This window comes from Protopterus annectens, chromosome 1.part0 (genome assembly GCF_019279795.1).
Source record: "Protopterus annectens isolate FY-2018-M chromosome 1.part0, PAN1.0, whole genome shotgun sequence".
NCBI lineage: Eukaryota > Metazoa > Chordata > Ceratodontiformes > Protopteridae > Protopterus > Protopterus annectens.
Window position 1 is genome coordinate 1,037,948,129 of NC_056725.1, and position 16,555 is coordinate 1,037,964,683.

Sequence of the window (16,555 nt, forward strand, 5' to 3'; positions counted from 1 at the left end):
CTACACAGGGGTATGTTGGACAGCTGTGGACCGTACATAGCAGGGTGTCCAGTTCACCATCTCTGACCACAGACACATGAACTGGTCCTGCCAGAGGTCTCACTGGCACCACCAGGTCCAAGGCCAGATGCAGTACTGCTTCCTGATGGTGGCTGCTGTCTTCTGGATCCATGTGCCTGATGGGACTGGCCAGGACCACATGCCCATGGCCTGCTCCATTATGATGTGGACAGCATCCCCCTTCAGTAGTGCTTGTGTCACTGCCACTATGGGAGTGGGAAGGTGCATGGCCCCATAGACTCTCAGCTGATGTTGATGCTGATCTACCTCCACCTGGCCAACACCCATCTCCAACCACACGCTCTAGCGCAGACATGCCATGGTTGAGGATTGCCAGGGTCTCATCCCACCATCTATTCATGACCTCAGTATTTTGGCATGTGGCCTAAACAAGTCATGTATGTTGCCATGTAAATCAGGGAGACTTGCATCCAACATCCTGAGTATTTGTCTGGTGTTTCATTCACTATGTGCTTGTGCATCCATGACAGCACAAAACATGTGTCTAGTGAGATCTGCTATGGCACTTGCAACAGTGGCTTGATGAGCAGCAATCCTCCTGTGAGCACCCCTGTCCATCCACTTGTGTCGGACCGTGCCTGCACTCTGGCTATGGTCAGTGTCTACACTCACACCTGCCATAGTCACCACACTAGCCTGTTCCATGCCACCACCTGCCAACTGTCCATCATCTGTGGCTGCTGGTGATGGGGCATTTGTGGGCATTGTGACTGTGTGCAGGGATATTGTTGATGATTGTGGGATGCCAAACGATGGCACAGATTCAGCCCCTGACAACCCCATCCTGTGCCTGACTATGACTATCATCATTGTCAGCGTCTGCAGAGACACTGTCATCAGATTCTGTGTGGGACGGACTACGACAACCATGAGCACCTGTGAGGGAAAGATACCTGCACTATGTTAGCTACTACCAACTGGTGACATTCACAACACAGTCAGACAACTATATACACACCTTGGACAGGCCCTCAATATCATGCAGTGCTGCCCTTTCCACTTAATGTTACTACTTATATACACCTCTGTGATATGTGAGTTTTGTTAGTAGATGATGGGCCTTTAAGTAGCACACACTGCACCCATGTACACATAATTGCTGTTCACCTGTATAGCACAGTGGCAACTCCTACAGAACATACCTCTCAACTTTGCAGAGTGTCGCTGAATGTCTACATGTGTGGCTCATATTTCTGGTCTGTTCATCATAAATCCTGTGTTTATCTGGCACATTATTGGGATGATATGAGGACTGGTGTCACTAATTAATAACATTTGAGTTTCACACTTCAAAACCGGCAGTACATGTATGTTACAACAGAACCGGTTACACTAACAACCTTCTAAGCTTACAGTGTATATTATAAGTGTAGACACCCCTGTTAACATGCCAGGTTTGTCTGATATATAACATGAGACCACAGAAAGCATGTGATAACATTTCCCACCTTTAATGTGACCTATAACCTGTGCAACCAACTGAAGAACATGCATATCAGTTAGGGGTAACATGTAGTAGTTGAAATATGTACAATAGGCTGGTTGCATGATTGTGCACTTAAGGCACTGTTTGATTTCATAACAGCCATCAGTCCTCTTGGGAAGGTGTGTATCAGCATGGCACATCTCGACTTAGCAATATTTGTACACTCTCCCTTGCAGAAGCCCTCCAACTCTGTCAGATTGCGAGGGTATCTCTTCTGCACAGGCCTCTTCAGGGCACCTGACAGATTTTCTATTGGATGTAGGTGTGGACTGTGACTCGGCCATTCCAAACCATTGACTGTCTTCTGGTTAAGACATTCATTTTTGGATTTTGATGTATGGTATGGGTCATTGCCGTGTGGAAAGGTATAATTCCTCTCCATCCACAGCTTTCTAGCAGACACATGAAGATTTTGGGCCAAAAGGGACTGGTATTTTGAACTGTTCTGAATCCCCTCTACCTTGGCTGAAGGCCCACTTCCAGCTTATGAGCAGCAACCCAAAAGCAGGACACTGCCATCACCATGCTTCACCATGGGGATGGTGTTCTTTTGGTGATGCACAGTGTTGTTATTATGCAAAACAAACCTTTTGGTATTGTGGCCCAAAAGTGCAACCTTGGTCTCATTACACCAGAACACATTTCCCCACATGCCTTTGGGAGACCTGATGTATTTTTCTTGAGAAATTCACTAGACATGGCTGTTATTCTGTGTGAGAAAAGGCTTCCATCTTCCAACCCTATCCCATAGGCCAGACGTGGAGAATATAGGAGGTTGTTGTCACATGTAGTACATTGCCAGCAGTTCCTGCAACTCTTGTAGTGTTGCTGTAGGTTTCTTGGCAGCCTCCATGACCAGTTTGGGTCTTGTCTTTTCTACACGTTTGGAAGGATGTCCATTTCTTTGCACTGTCACTGTTGTCCCATATTTTCACCAGCAATTGATGACTGTCTTCACTATGTTCCATGGTATATGCAATGCTGTGGAAATGTGTGTGTACCCTTCTCTGGGCTGATAACTTTCACAAATGAGATCCCTTTGCTGCTTTATAAACTGTATGCAAACTATGGCTGTTGCTGTAGCAGGCAACTGAGTAAATTTTAGGATAATCCTAGTAGGACAGCTGACCGTTATTTGCTGTTAATCAAAGAGTCTCTGTAATTGATGGCAGATGTGTACTCAAGAAAACATAATGCTTTAATTATATCAAAAGCTGTTTCAACACAGTATTAGCTTCAGCCTATGGACACATATGCATCTAGCTTCCTGTACGTTTTTATGTATCATAATTGTTCCCCTAACAGATTTGTTTGTTTTACAATTGAATTGTACAGGTTATAGGTCACATGAAAGGATGGAGGGATTCAGAAATGTTTTATTGTGCTCTCATTTTTGCATATTACAAATACCTGGCATTCTAACAGGTGTGTGTACATCATTTATATGCACTGTATAACACTAATTTATAAAATATGTCCCTAGTTTTGGGCCTTTATTCCCCCATTTTGTCAGTCTTTGTCTAGATTTCTTGCAATGACAGGTTGTGAGGCATGCAACAGATATGTGACATCTCCTGCAAAGAGGCCACTGTGATGCAATGAAGTTAACCCCACCACACGTGAACATGCAGATATTGCAAAATGGCTGAGAGTAACAGTTGTGCACATGGTCACATGCATGACCTTAACATGCCTGGGGTACTGGTGAGCCACAACAAGAAAATCCCATACTGTTCAGCTTCAGGCTGCTGTCCCACATCCAGACCAGAGTTACCTATGTAGTTGTGGGGGAGAGGTATTGTCAGCAGACTCACATTTGGCATCGGTACAGGATGAATGCTACTTTTCTGCACAGGCACAGTACAAGCTCTGATAGTACACAATGTGCTGTCCTTCACCATAGATGTGCACTTGTGTGCATTACTAAACCCCACCCACAAACTCAGTTTGAACTGACATATGCATCTCGATATTCTATAGAAGACAGTATGACTGCTACATAATTAAATTGATGTGCACAGTGGCCTTACCTGGATGCTCCTTGCCTGTTGCCTGGGTGCCACCCACCTCCACAACTTGTGTTTCTTGTGTTGGATGTTGTGTGGGGGCTGCCCCAAGGCTGGCCAGTAGCTCCTCTGTTGCTGTAAGTGGGGCCTGTGTAGCTGGACCCCCATCTGTAGCAGTATGGTCCATGTCCATGGCAGCAGCCCTTTGTCGGGCACGACGTATCAGGTCAGCTGCCAGATGCCTGACCTGATCATATGTGCAGCCATAGTGGCCCAAGGTGTTATCTCTGTGGACAAGGTAGTCCCAGAAGGACATCTGCTTCCACAGATTTTGTCACCTATGGTCGAACAGCACCACATGGTGCTGGATTATGGCATAGATGATAGCTACATTCTCATCTGCAGTATATGCTGGCTGATGCTGCATGCCACCTGGAAGACATAAACAGGGAAACACATCACAGGACCTCAGTCATTGCCCAGAGGTATTTACAGAGCCATCACATCAATATTGCCTATAATTAGCCACCACTTACAATCATATCATACCCCTTTCATCTATCAGCACAGTATGAACCTGCATTGCACTCCTGGCCCTAATGTGTCATGTTCCCCCCAATGAGGACCAGTACATTGCATAAACCACCATTCATCATTCACGTTTGTGTAGAGGGATGAGAGTGGCTGTCTTCCTTGCAGATGGGATGTCGATGGTGCTCAGGTTTTGCTTGCATACAATGTGTAATGGAGCTGGAAGCATATGCCTGAGTTCATGTTGGATGCAAGCAGGAATGTCATCAGGTCCATGGACACTTGCTTTTGTTGACTTTGATTAGGCAGTATGCACCTGCTCTCTGATGATGAGGGGAGGGGTGTGGGTGGTGTGCATATCCACCTATACTGATGGTGAGCCAGGGGTGTGATGTTTCCCCTAAATCTGTCTGCAGCAGGTTGGCTATAGCTATGGTGTGTGTATGTGGTGTGATTGACCACCATTACAGGGTGGGTTGGGTTGTTGCCTCTGAGATTGTGGGCATATGTGAAGATGGCCTTGTGATTACCCTTGGTGGATGTGTCCAATTTGTACTCATAATTAGCCTTACAGTAATCCACCTGTGACCTTATATGCTCGTTCAGACAAAGGTTGACTTGCTGCCAAGATGGTGCCTGCTCCTACTTTGCCCTGTACAGCCAATATAGTGACCAATTATGTTTTTGTTGTATTGCTGCTGTCCAGCAAAGGGGATTACTCTACCTTGGTGGAGGCAGGTTTTACAGGTAAGGTATTGCTGAGTCCATACAGCTATGTAGTTGGTCATATAGCTGTTTGTAGTAGTCCTTGACACAAGGTCATAACACAGTTGGACACCTCTCCAATTTCAACCTGATAAGCATGCTTATTCTAGTATTCATTTCTGTGTCAGGGCAATGCAACAACTAGTAGCAGTAGAAATCTAACTCTGAAGGATGCACATAAACTAAGATTAGATACATGTACAACATGTACAGCTTATTTAACCAATGTTTTGCATCCCATGTCTGTTGTTAGGAAGCAGCTGGGTACATCTACTCATACATACATGTGCACAGGTAATACCTAATATACATTTCTGTTCTATGTCAGTATGGCACACTGTTTTTACACTCTTGCTGCTCAGTCATTCCTGTCAACCTTTTAGAGCAGGATATCTGGAGGATGCCAAACATACATGGGGGCGATGGGACAAAATTAGTGACACTTTCTTAATATTGCTGTAACACACTTATGTCATTTGATAGCACAGTAGCCTTTGCATTCACAGACATACCCTGGAGGATGTCTGACACTCATATGGCAGGAAGAGAGGTGGAAGGCTAGAGTAGTGTGGTAGTGAGGGTAGGAACTTTTAATGTTGGCAGTATGACTGGTATGGGGACAAAGCTAGCTGATGTGATGGACAGAAGGAAGGTTGATATATTGTGTGTGCAAGAGACCAGGTGTAAGGGGGGTAAGGCTAGGTTTATCGGAGGTGGGTCCAAATTGTTCTATCATGGTGTGGATGGGAGGAGAAATGGTCTAGGGATTATCCTGAAGGAACAGTATGCCAAGACTGTTTTTGGAGGTGAAAAGAGTGTCGAATAGAGTAATGTTTATGAAGCTGGAAATTGATGGTGTAATGATGAATGTTGTTAGTGCATATGCTCCACAAGTTGGGTGTGCGATGCATGAGAAAGAAAAACTGTGGAGTGAGTTGGATGAAGTGGTGATGACTGTACACAAGGGTGAGAGTGTGGTGATTGGAGCAGATTTCAATGGACATGTTGGTGAAGGGAATAGAGGGGATGTGGAAGTGGTGGGTAAGTATGGTGTTAAGCAAAGAAATTCAGAAGGTGAGATGGTAGTGGATTTTGCAAAAAGGATGGACATGGCTGCAGTGAATACATATTTTAACAAGACAGAGGAGCATAGGGTGACATACAAGAGTGGAGGAAGATGAACACAGGTGGATTATATCCTATGCAGGAGGGCCAGTTTGAAGGAGACTGGAGACTGTAAAGTGGTGACAGAGGAAAGGGTAGTTAGGCAGCATAGAATGCTGGTTTGTGGGATGATGTTGCTGATCAAGAAGAGGAGGATGAGTGTCTGGGCAGCACCAAGGATCAAATGGGGGAAACTGAAAAAAGGGTGATTGTGAGGTTGAGTTCAGGGAAGAGTTAAGACAGGCACTGGGTGTCAGTGATGAGTTACTGAATATCTGGGTAACTGCAGCAGAGCTAGTAAGGGAGATGGCTAGAAAGGTGCTTGGTGTGACATCTGGACAGAGATAGTAGGACAAGGAAACTTGGTGGTGGAATGAGGAAGTACAGGAGAGTATACAGAGAAAGAGTTTGGTGAAGAAGTGGGATTGTCAGAGAGATGAAGAAAGTAGACAGAAGTATAAGGAGATAAGGTGCATGGCAAAGAGAGAGGTGACAAAGGATAAGAATGAAGTGTATGAAGGGTTGTATGAAAGGCTGAACACTAAGGTTGGAGAAAAGGACTTGTACCAATTGGCTAGACAGAGAAACTAAGCTAGGAAGGATGTGCAGCAGGTAAGGGTGATAAATGATAATGAGGGAAATGTAATCACAAGCAAGGAGAGTGTGTTGAGCAGATGAAAAGAGTACTTTGAAGGGCTGATGAATGAAGAGAATGAGAGGGAGAGAAGGTTGAATGATGTGGGCATGGTGAATCAGGAAGTGCAACTGATTAGCAAGGAGGAAGTAAGGATAGCTATAAAGAGGATAAAGAATGGAAAGGCTGTTGGTCCAGATGACATACCTGTGGAAGCATGGAGGTGTTTAGGAGAAATGGAGTTTTTAACCAGATTGTTTAATGAAACCTTGGAAAGTGACAGAATGTGTGAGGAGTGGAGAAAAAGTGTTTGGGTACTGATTATAAGAATAAGGGTGATGTGCAGAGCTGTAGTAACTTCAAAGGAATAACATTGATCAGTCACAACATGAAGTTATGGGAAAGAGTAGTGCAAGCCAAGTTAAGAAGGGAGGTGAGGATTCGTGATCAGCAGTATGGTTTCATGACAAGAAAGAGCACTACAGATGCAATGTTTGCTCTGACAGTGTTGAAGGAGAAGTATAGAGCTGGTCAGAAGGAGTTGCATTTTATCTTTGTGGACTTAGAGAAAGCATATGACAGGGTGCCTAGAGAGGGGTTGTGGTATTGTATGAGGAAGTCAGGAATGTCATAGAAATATGTAAGAGTGCTACAGGATATGTACAAGGTTAGTGTGACAGCGGTGAGTTCTGCAGTGGGAGTGACATATGCGTTTAAGGTGGAGGTGGGATTACATCAGGGATCAGCTCTGAGCCCTTTCTTATTAGCAGTGGTGATGGGCAGGTTGACAGCCAAGGTCAGACAGGAGTCCCTGTTGACTGTGATGTTTGCAGATGACATTGTGATCTGTAGTGAGAGTGGGGAACAGGTTGAGGAGATCCTGGAGAGGTGGAGATGTGCTCTAGAGAGGGGAGGAATGATGGTCAGTAGGACTAAGACAGACTGTGTGTGAAGGGGAGAGAGGATAGAGGAATGGTGAGGATGCAGGGAACAGAGTTTGCAAAGGTGGACGAGTTTAAATACTTGGAATCAACAGTTTGGAGTAATGAGGATTGCAGTCACTAAATGGTATCATCCATGTGTGTTTCTGACTTCATATCCCTCAGAAAAGATATGTCACTACAAACCCTGTTACACCAGCAACTGTCTCAGTTTATAACAGCAATATTTCACATATGCCCATTTTTGGGCCTCTGTCCCCAAGTATGTCAGGCTTTGTCCAGATGTCATGCAGTAAGAGGTTGATATGTATGGTATATCATTATTTAGTGCCTTCATACCTGATACCATCTCAGTGATGTATCAGAATGCCAGACATGCTATGTGGAAGAGGCCTTATATATGAGAACAAAGCTTGGACATTCTGTAGGACTCTGTACAGTTGAGAGGTCTGTGTATTTCTGGTGATTGTTGACAGACTGTCAGGATTGTGAAGCAGTGTAGTGTGGAAATGTTATTTGGCCTGTGTAGGGTTGGGGTGAATGCAAGTGTTATGGCTCCTTTTCTAGCTGACTGTGTATGCTGCTCCAATTTCTGGTGGTCTGTTGGCTGTATATGTTTGTAGGGACAGACTGAGACATGTCCCGTACCACAGCCAGGCGTCATACTACACTGTGAATTGGGCCAGTATATGTAGGGGTAGTGTGTGAGTGGCAAACATGTTAATGCTTTTGTTCACACAGTCCTTATACTCTACTGTTCATTTGGCTTACTAGTATGTCACTGTGACTGTGGTGAAATTGGTTGTGGGTATGCACTTTCACACTTGTGTCTATTTTTCAGTGCTGTTACATCCCTGTAGTACCTGATATATTTGCAAATACATGTGTAATTCCCCATAGCAGATTTGGGTTAGTGTTGTGTTAGTCTGACTGTAGTTTGGACGGTGCTTGGTGACATGCTTAGCAGCTGAGTGTAGTTTCCCTAATGTGATGTTATGTCCAGATATTTGTAGGATGTACTGTTGCCTGGCTTCCATAAGTGTTGTGTGTTTCTGACACATCACTGGGATGATGTGAGGATTTAAGTCTCTAAGTAGTGAGAAGTAATTGAGTGTTGGACTTGGGCTATTTCAGTCAATATATGTTAGTACAGACAGGAGGGTGTTACTGTAGCAACTGTGTCAGCTTATCTACTCCAGTATTTCAGATATGTCCCTATTTTCATGGCTTTCTCCCTACACTTTGTCAGACTTGGTCCAGATTCATTGCACTAAGGGGTTCTGAACATACCTTCCCAACTGGCTGGATTGTTTCAGAATGTCCACACTCTCATATTGCTCATATTTCTGGTCTGTTGCACAGATTCATTATTTTTATTTTTCTGGCAAATCACTATGATGATCTGAGGATTTCTGTCAGTAAATGATGACATACATTTCAGTTTCAGAACTCACATCCTTCAGAACATGTATGCTGAAACAAACCCTGTTACTCTAGCAACATTCTACATTTATAAGAGCAGTAATTAAAATATATCCATAGTTTTGGCCCACTGTCCCCACATTTTTACAACCTTTGGCTAGATTTCTTGCACTAAGAGTTTGAGAGGTATGGTTCTGAGGTATGACTCCACTACATGTTATGATTATATATATATATATATATATATATATATATATACATATATATATATATTTTTTTCTTTTTTCTTTTTATATATATGTTTAATATGTAATATATGTAATATATATATATATATATATATATATATATATATATATATATATATATATATATATATATATATATTATATGTATATCTCTATTTATATTATGTATATATGTTTCCATATATATGCTTCTCCATACATATATACGTGTATATGTATATATACAAAACCTGACTGATTCTACAGAATCTTTTCCCTACTGTTGAATGACTCTACTGCATGATATATTTGAAAAAGCATCATAAACCCTTACAGCTCAAATGGGTAGTGATACACTGCTCTGTCAATGGTGTACAGGGCCCTGTGTTTGAGACTTGGCAGGACTGATTGTTTTTTTTTTTTTTGCTAGGCGGAACAGTGGCTGATGGAGACAGAGTAATTAAAGCAGTTTTAATTGTCTTTCAGTGGGTTTGCGTGATGTTAAGCAATGCCAACACATGATTAACTGTGCAGATGCTTAATCTGTCTTGGCTTCACTTAGCAATGTGCAAAATCACTTACTCCCACTTACACCCATGCTAATTCCTTTAAAAGAAAAAAAAGGGGTGATAGAAAAGTGGTGAAAAAGGGGCATGCAGAGGGAAGAACAATATGAAAGATAGCTAGGGATGTGCAGGTCGGGTGTAAGGAAGGTCCATAGCTCTAATTTTCTTATACAGCAACAGCTGTGCATTTGTACAGCATTTGGATGTGAATTTGAGCACTGAATCTCCAGAGAGATGGGTGAGGGCAACAGAAATATGTTGTCAAGCCAACTGGACCAGATTATATGTGTCCAGTGGACATGTGTGTAAAATGGATAGCTATGTATGGGGCGATATTTTTTTTGGGACAGATGCCCTTTTCTTTTTTTTTGAAGATGAGAGTGGGATGTTGGGGAAGGATTGTAGGTGTGTCTAGCGAGATAGATTGGGCAGGGAGACAGACAAGACAGCAGACAGTAGTGGTATATGACACATGAGGGGGTAAACACATCTGACGGGGAGGGTGATTTTGAATCTGAAGCCCATGGGGCCCCATATGGTTACAGTGGTACTGAGATCCCCACCCATGAGCAGTCACCACTGCACCTTCAGAGCCTCAAAGGTGGCTGTGCTGTGGGCTGGACAGGATGGGCAGCCTGCCCCTCGAAGTGCTCCAGGTGGCCCTCAATCTGGCACAGCTGCTCTCCAAACTCATATTGGAGGGTTCTGTGCATCAAACCCCGAACATGACTGTGGGTGACAGCCTCCTATCCATGCCCGCTCCCAGGGGGGACCCCATCCCCTGCGGCAGTTCCACCCGAAGGTGGTGCAGGACCAGCAGGCAAGGGAGATCCAGATTGGGTCCCAGACATGCTGTGGCCTGGGGCCATGGCCAGATGAGGTGGGACAGGTGGATCTATTGGGATATGCCTTCCCAAACCTGCTCTGGTGTGAGGTTTTACAAAATCTGTTGGATAGTCATGAACAACACATTTCAAGATTAGTTATAACAGCATGTATGGTTGTTCCAATTAACCCCATATAACAGATTTGAAACAATTGCATAGCAAACAGAACACATGCATAAATGGAACAACAGTATGCATTGTAACAGCATGCCAGTAACAATTACATCAACAGACCAACGACAATGGTATTTGAACAAGGTTTTTTAACATGCAAGCAATCAAACATATTAGCAATAATATAACACAAGTCCCAACATTAGGGTTGGAGCATAACATACTCATAGTATATGAGTAATAATTATTGATGCAGATGAGGGATTGGGGGAGAGACAGAAAATCCATTAACAACTATTTATGCATCTATTTTCCACAATATTACTGCTCAATACTCTGTGAGTCTGCCCTCACTTTGCATCTACCTATGCCCATAGCTTCTGTAGTACAAACATACCTATTAAACTGTCATCCTGGAATGATATGAGGCAAACTGTGACAACTCTGGGTACATGACTAGAGGGGACTCGTACATGCCAGGGTGACATATCTAGCACAGGAGGAGTACCCTGAACTGCTGTTATGTCAATGTGTTACTGACATACGTCAACTGGTTTCCTATCTGTGTCCAGGATTATTTGCAGCAGTGACCACTAGTCATGGCAGAATGACACTTGAGAGACATGTATTGAGAACATACCTCTCAACCTCTTGGAGCATGACATCTGGACAAAGCCATATTTAAGAGTGGGTCAAAGGCCCATAAATACGGACAATTTTTAGATGTTGCTCTTACAAACTTAATAAAATAACAGGTCTTGGATTTGCGTGGCTTTTCTGATGGATATAACATATGACACTTACATGTCTATCATTATTTTCTAACTTCAGTCTATAATGGTTTGCCATGACACCACTACTTTATGTACAACGGACCAGTAATCTGAGACAAATATCTGGACATTCAGTGAATATCTGTACAGTTGAGAGGTATGATTCTGGAAGAGTGTATATTGTATGTACCTACCTTGTTGTCATTTTCAGGCATGTGGTGGGACAATTGAACTGTTGTACACAGTTTATTAGTATACCCTTCATAAAGCTACTGGCAACATTTACTTACCTGTAAAACCTGTAGGGAAAATACCTGTTAACACTACCTGACTGTTTTTTCATTTATTCCTGATTCATTGTGTGTAGATATGAACACATCTTAGTACTAATCCCTGGATTCGAACAGTGTCTGGGTGTGCAAACTTAATAACTAGGATATTTCTCACCACACTGAGCTACCGGGGAACTGCTGTTTTTTGTTTCACTGGTTTCTGCCTAATAGTCTCTTGGTTAGACAATTTGAACTTGTAATCCTGTGATGCATGCATGACAGATAGTTATTGTTCAGTGCATTACTCCTTTGGAGTACTACAACATGGAAAGCAAAGGTTAACACATGGCAATGCTGCATGCAACACACATTGATTCTTTACATATTACTATTCAGGGTTCAGAGCTTAATACAGTATATATTTCACATTTCATTTATATCTTGTTTTACAGCTACACCATCTGCAGCTTCTCCTAACAGCTTGTTCACAGATGAACCTCATTTAATGTATGCTGTTACAGCCATATTTGCTGTGAACTACCTGCATACATTCTATATATGTGTATAACAACATACCAGAATAAACACAACAGTTTTTTAAGGGTCTTTATTGTACTTCAATATTCGTCAGTCAAACTTTTTTATTTATTCAGTTCACACAGTAACAGTATACCTACTAGTAGTAAGCAATACACTCCTTCTCAGTTATTTTAACAATATACTGCAAAATATATTTGTACTCACCAGCATGTCGGCACAGCCGCAGCAGTCTGCTTCGACATTCATAGCCCTCTCTGCTGCAGCTGTAGGGGAGACAATCAAACATTATGCATATCTGTCTATCACATTCACAGGCTAGTATTTGCTACAAACTACTTGATACTGATACTTACACACTACTGGAGCATTCTGGGCCCGTCCATCTTGGATCCACTGGTCCAAAAGCACCCCCTTCCTATGCTTTAGGTTGACATAGTGGTACCAGACCTGCTCACCAGTCCAAGGGATGCCAGTAGCACTAGAGAGGTCATGTGCGAAATGGTCCCAGACCTCCACTTTGTATTGGGACCCCTGGTACTGGCCCTGCAGCAGTCTCTCCTCATGTTTTTTTACTAGGAGTCCAGCCATGGCCTTGGACTCCTGAATGCTCCAGCATTGTGCCCAAAAGTGCACTCCCTCTCCTATGCCAGCCATTGTATCTGCACAGATAGACTATAACAGTTTATGGCTGTATTCCCACCTGCGCCATTTAAATAGTGCAACATTCCCACCCTTTGCTGTCATTTTACTACTTTGAAAAGGTGAAGCTTCGCTAAGCAGTGCACAAACCTGCTGAGCCAATTTTAACATTGAAGGAGAAGTTGTTGTGCACTGTTTAACAGTAGGAAAATCTGCTTAGCTGAGCTACCAGCTACTTAATATTCATGTCCTAACAATGGTTACACCTGCTAAGTGTAGCTGAGCATTGCTAACCATTCCTCAGTTTTCCTTTTTTAAATATGTCAGAATACTGACTTCATTTATTAAGTGTATATGATTTAATTTACATGACATCCCTCCACATGCTTTTTTTACATCAGCAAGGGGTGTGACTATAGTGTATGGGACACTTGTGTATACATGGGTGGTTTCACATGTTATATGTACTCACACTTCCATTTTACACCAGCTGCACTACCCTGGTTGACAAAAAACAGTTACCACATAATTTAAGTTAAAAAAATAATTTTAACACTGCTTTCCCATATAAAAATGACTTGCCTGTCTTGGCACTCGAACCATGAATGCCTCCATGTAAAGCTGATACTCTAACCACTACACTTTCTCAGCTCGGGAATTTCAGCTGTATATTTGTATTTATATCCTATGGGTTGTTTAAGCTATGGCAAGCGGAGGGCCATACCATGCACACCCTCTTAGCTATGCTTAAACATTCCTTAGCCTAGAAAAAAGATAATATTATTATTATATTGTTATGTTATATAGTGAGTATTGTGTTGTTCTGACAAGTTATTGAGGACTGCAGTCAGGAAATAATGGCATACATTTGGCTTTCAGGCTTCTATCCTTTAGAGATTCATGCTAATACATATCCTGTTTTCTATCAACTTTCTAGGTTTGTGAGGGAAATATTTAAGTGGTGTCCCTATGCTTAGTGTTTTGTCACCCCAATATTTCTGCCTTTGTCCATATGGACTGTTGTCAGGGAATATTGTCATACCTTTGACTTTCACACTCTATCCTTCGGAAATTCGTGCTAATGCATGACCTGTTTTCTATCAACTTTCTAAGTTTGTGAGGACCAATATGTAGGACATGACCCTTTTCAGGGTTTTATCTGCCATTATGTGTGCCTTTGTACACATTTTCTGCTTTACCAGGTTGTGAGGTGTCATACAGCACTTTTACAATGCAGGGGTGTGTCACAGAACCTGTCCCCCACTCCCTGTATTGCTTTCCTGCTGCCATATGTATTTCAGTGTTCGTCAACACTGAAATGATCATTTATTTCATTTCAGTGTCCACGGACACTAAAATACTGGCATAATATTAGAGAAATTCTCTAATATTATGCCAGATCATGATTAGAAAGTGCAGTATGGCACTTTCTGAGTGCAGGGGGTATGTTTAATGTCCCTGCATTTCTTAAACACACCCCCTGCACTCGTTCACGGTTCATGTCCATGTAGGTTAAACAGCAGCATGCCTTCATGAATATGCAAGGCGTGCTGCTGTGCTACATGGACACGAACCACTCATTGCAGGAATAACACTATTCTTGCATGGTTTATTGAATCCCAGGGAACTTGTTCTAAGTGCAACATTAAACAGGTAACATGAACCCATATCTCTAATATAGCTATTATGTACCTTAACTATCTATCTATCTATCTATCTATCTATCTATCTATCTATCTATCTGTCTACCCATCTGTCTACCTATCTATCTAAACCAACAACTTATGCTGACGATAGTCGTGGGGATTCAATAAACTCCCTGTAGGCTTAGCATGAAGCGTACATGGAGTTTTCATGTTAGCACAATGAGCACCAGTTCTAATTGCATATGCATGCCACGCATCATGCTTACATGAATATAAGCATAGTTTCATGGCCAGCAACAGTGTTGCCAAGCAGGAAACTATGTAAAGCAACATGAACATCTGCAAACATGTAAACCTGTTTACCAATAGGCAAGTTAGGTCTGTGGGACTAGCACAGTCATAAAGCACACATGATAGACTATATCTGTTTTGAAATTGTCTACTGTCTGCTTGTTGTCTGCAGCTGTTCTGGACCTCCAGGTGTTGCAGAAGCTTGCTGACCATTGTGCAACACCACTTAGCAGGTCTGCACGATGATAAGCAAAAGATTCAACAATGCATCCGTTTTGACATTGACAAGTGTCTGCCTATTGTCTGCAGGTGTCCTGGACCTGCAGGTGTTGTAGACCATCACTCAATGCTGCTTAGCAGGTTTGCGTGATGGAGAGCAAAAGAGGTAACATTGTATCTTTTTTTAAATTATGTCTGCTTTTTGTCTGGGGCATTAGGCCATGTTTGCATGAAGGCAAGTGATGCACAAATGTGACAGGCAAAGATAAACATGCATTACTCTGAAAACAAGTGTTTATTAGGTTTCAACATTAAAAGATAAATGTGGGATTTGAGCCATGATCTACAGACAGTTGCTCATTATGTTTACCAGTTGTGCTACACACACACTTGACCCGCAGCTGTAATTTATGCAGTATTTCTCAAACAAGTAACTTAACATTAAATTTAATGTATTTATCTGTTTCACCATGTTTGTGCTAAGCCACATGCCGCACAAATATAATTATTATATACAAATAATTACAAAAAATTACAAAATATATTTTAACACCCATTACAGATTTTTCTACAATTGTAGATATGAACTGTCAGACTACTGAACCTACAAAATGCAGTAAGGGTGTCTTATTGCTCTTTGCCTCAGAAGCACGTTTGCAGCAGGAATGAAAATCTGTGACCATATAAGCAAGTTTCATTTCCACCACAGTATTACAAAGACATATAACGTACACACTCTCGGTTGTTTGTACATGTGTTGCTTACATATTTAGTGCAATGAATGGACACAGCCATTTATGAGCATTGTTTGCACCAGTGTACCTCTGTCGTCTCTTTTTGTTGTGTTCATTCTTCTCTTATGTGTGCTGTACTCTCAAATATACATTCTACAGGGCATTTTGTATTATTGTCCTTAAAATGTATGACAATATTACATGGCAGTAAAATACAGTTTTCATTAAAGGAAGGAGAGTTTGGCTATTAGTGCACTGAAAATGAGAAATGTGTACTGTTCACTTCCATTTCAAAGCTTGCTAGAACTACTTCTACACTTTGTAAGTGCATACTGGCTGACACACCCACTGCATGTAGAGAGTCTGAACTGTTGTGTATCCCTCCTCCCTCCCATTAATCATTCACAATTGTAATCCATTAGTAACAAACATTGAGGTAGTGCCTACACTATGTTCACATGTGCTATATGAAGCCAAATATTTGGGATTCAGCAATTCTAATGAGTTCACACCTAATTTGCATATTCACTGTGCTCAGAGGCCAATATACACACCAAAATAAGGTGACTGTATAACTATGGAACTTGAAGGTGAGAGGACTTGTGTATTTGTAAAAC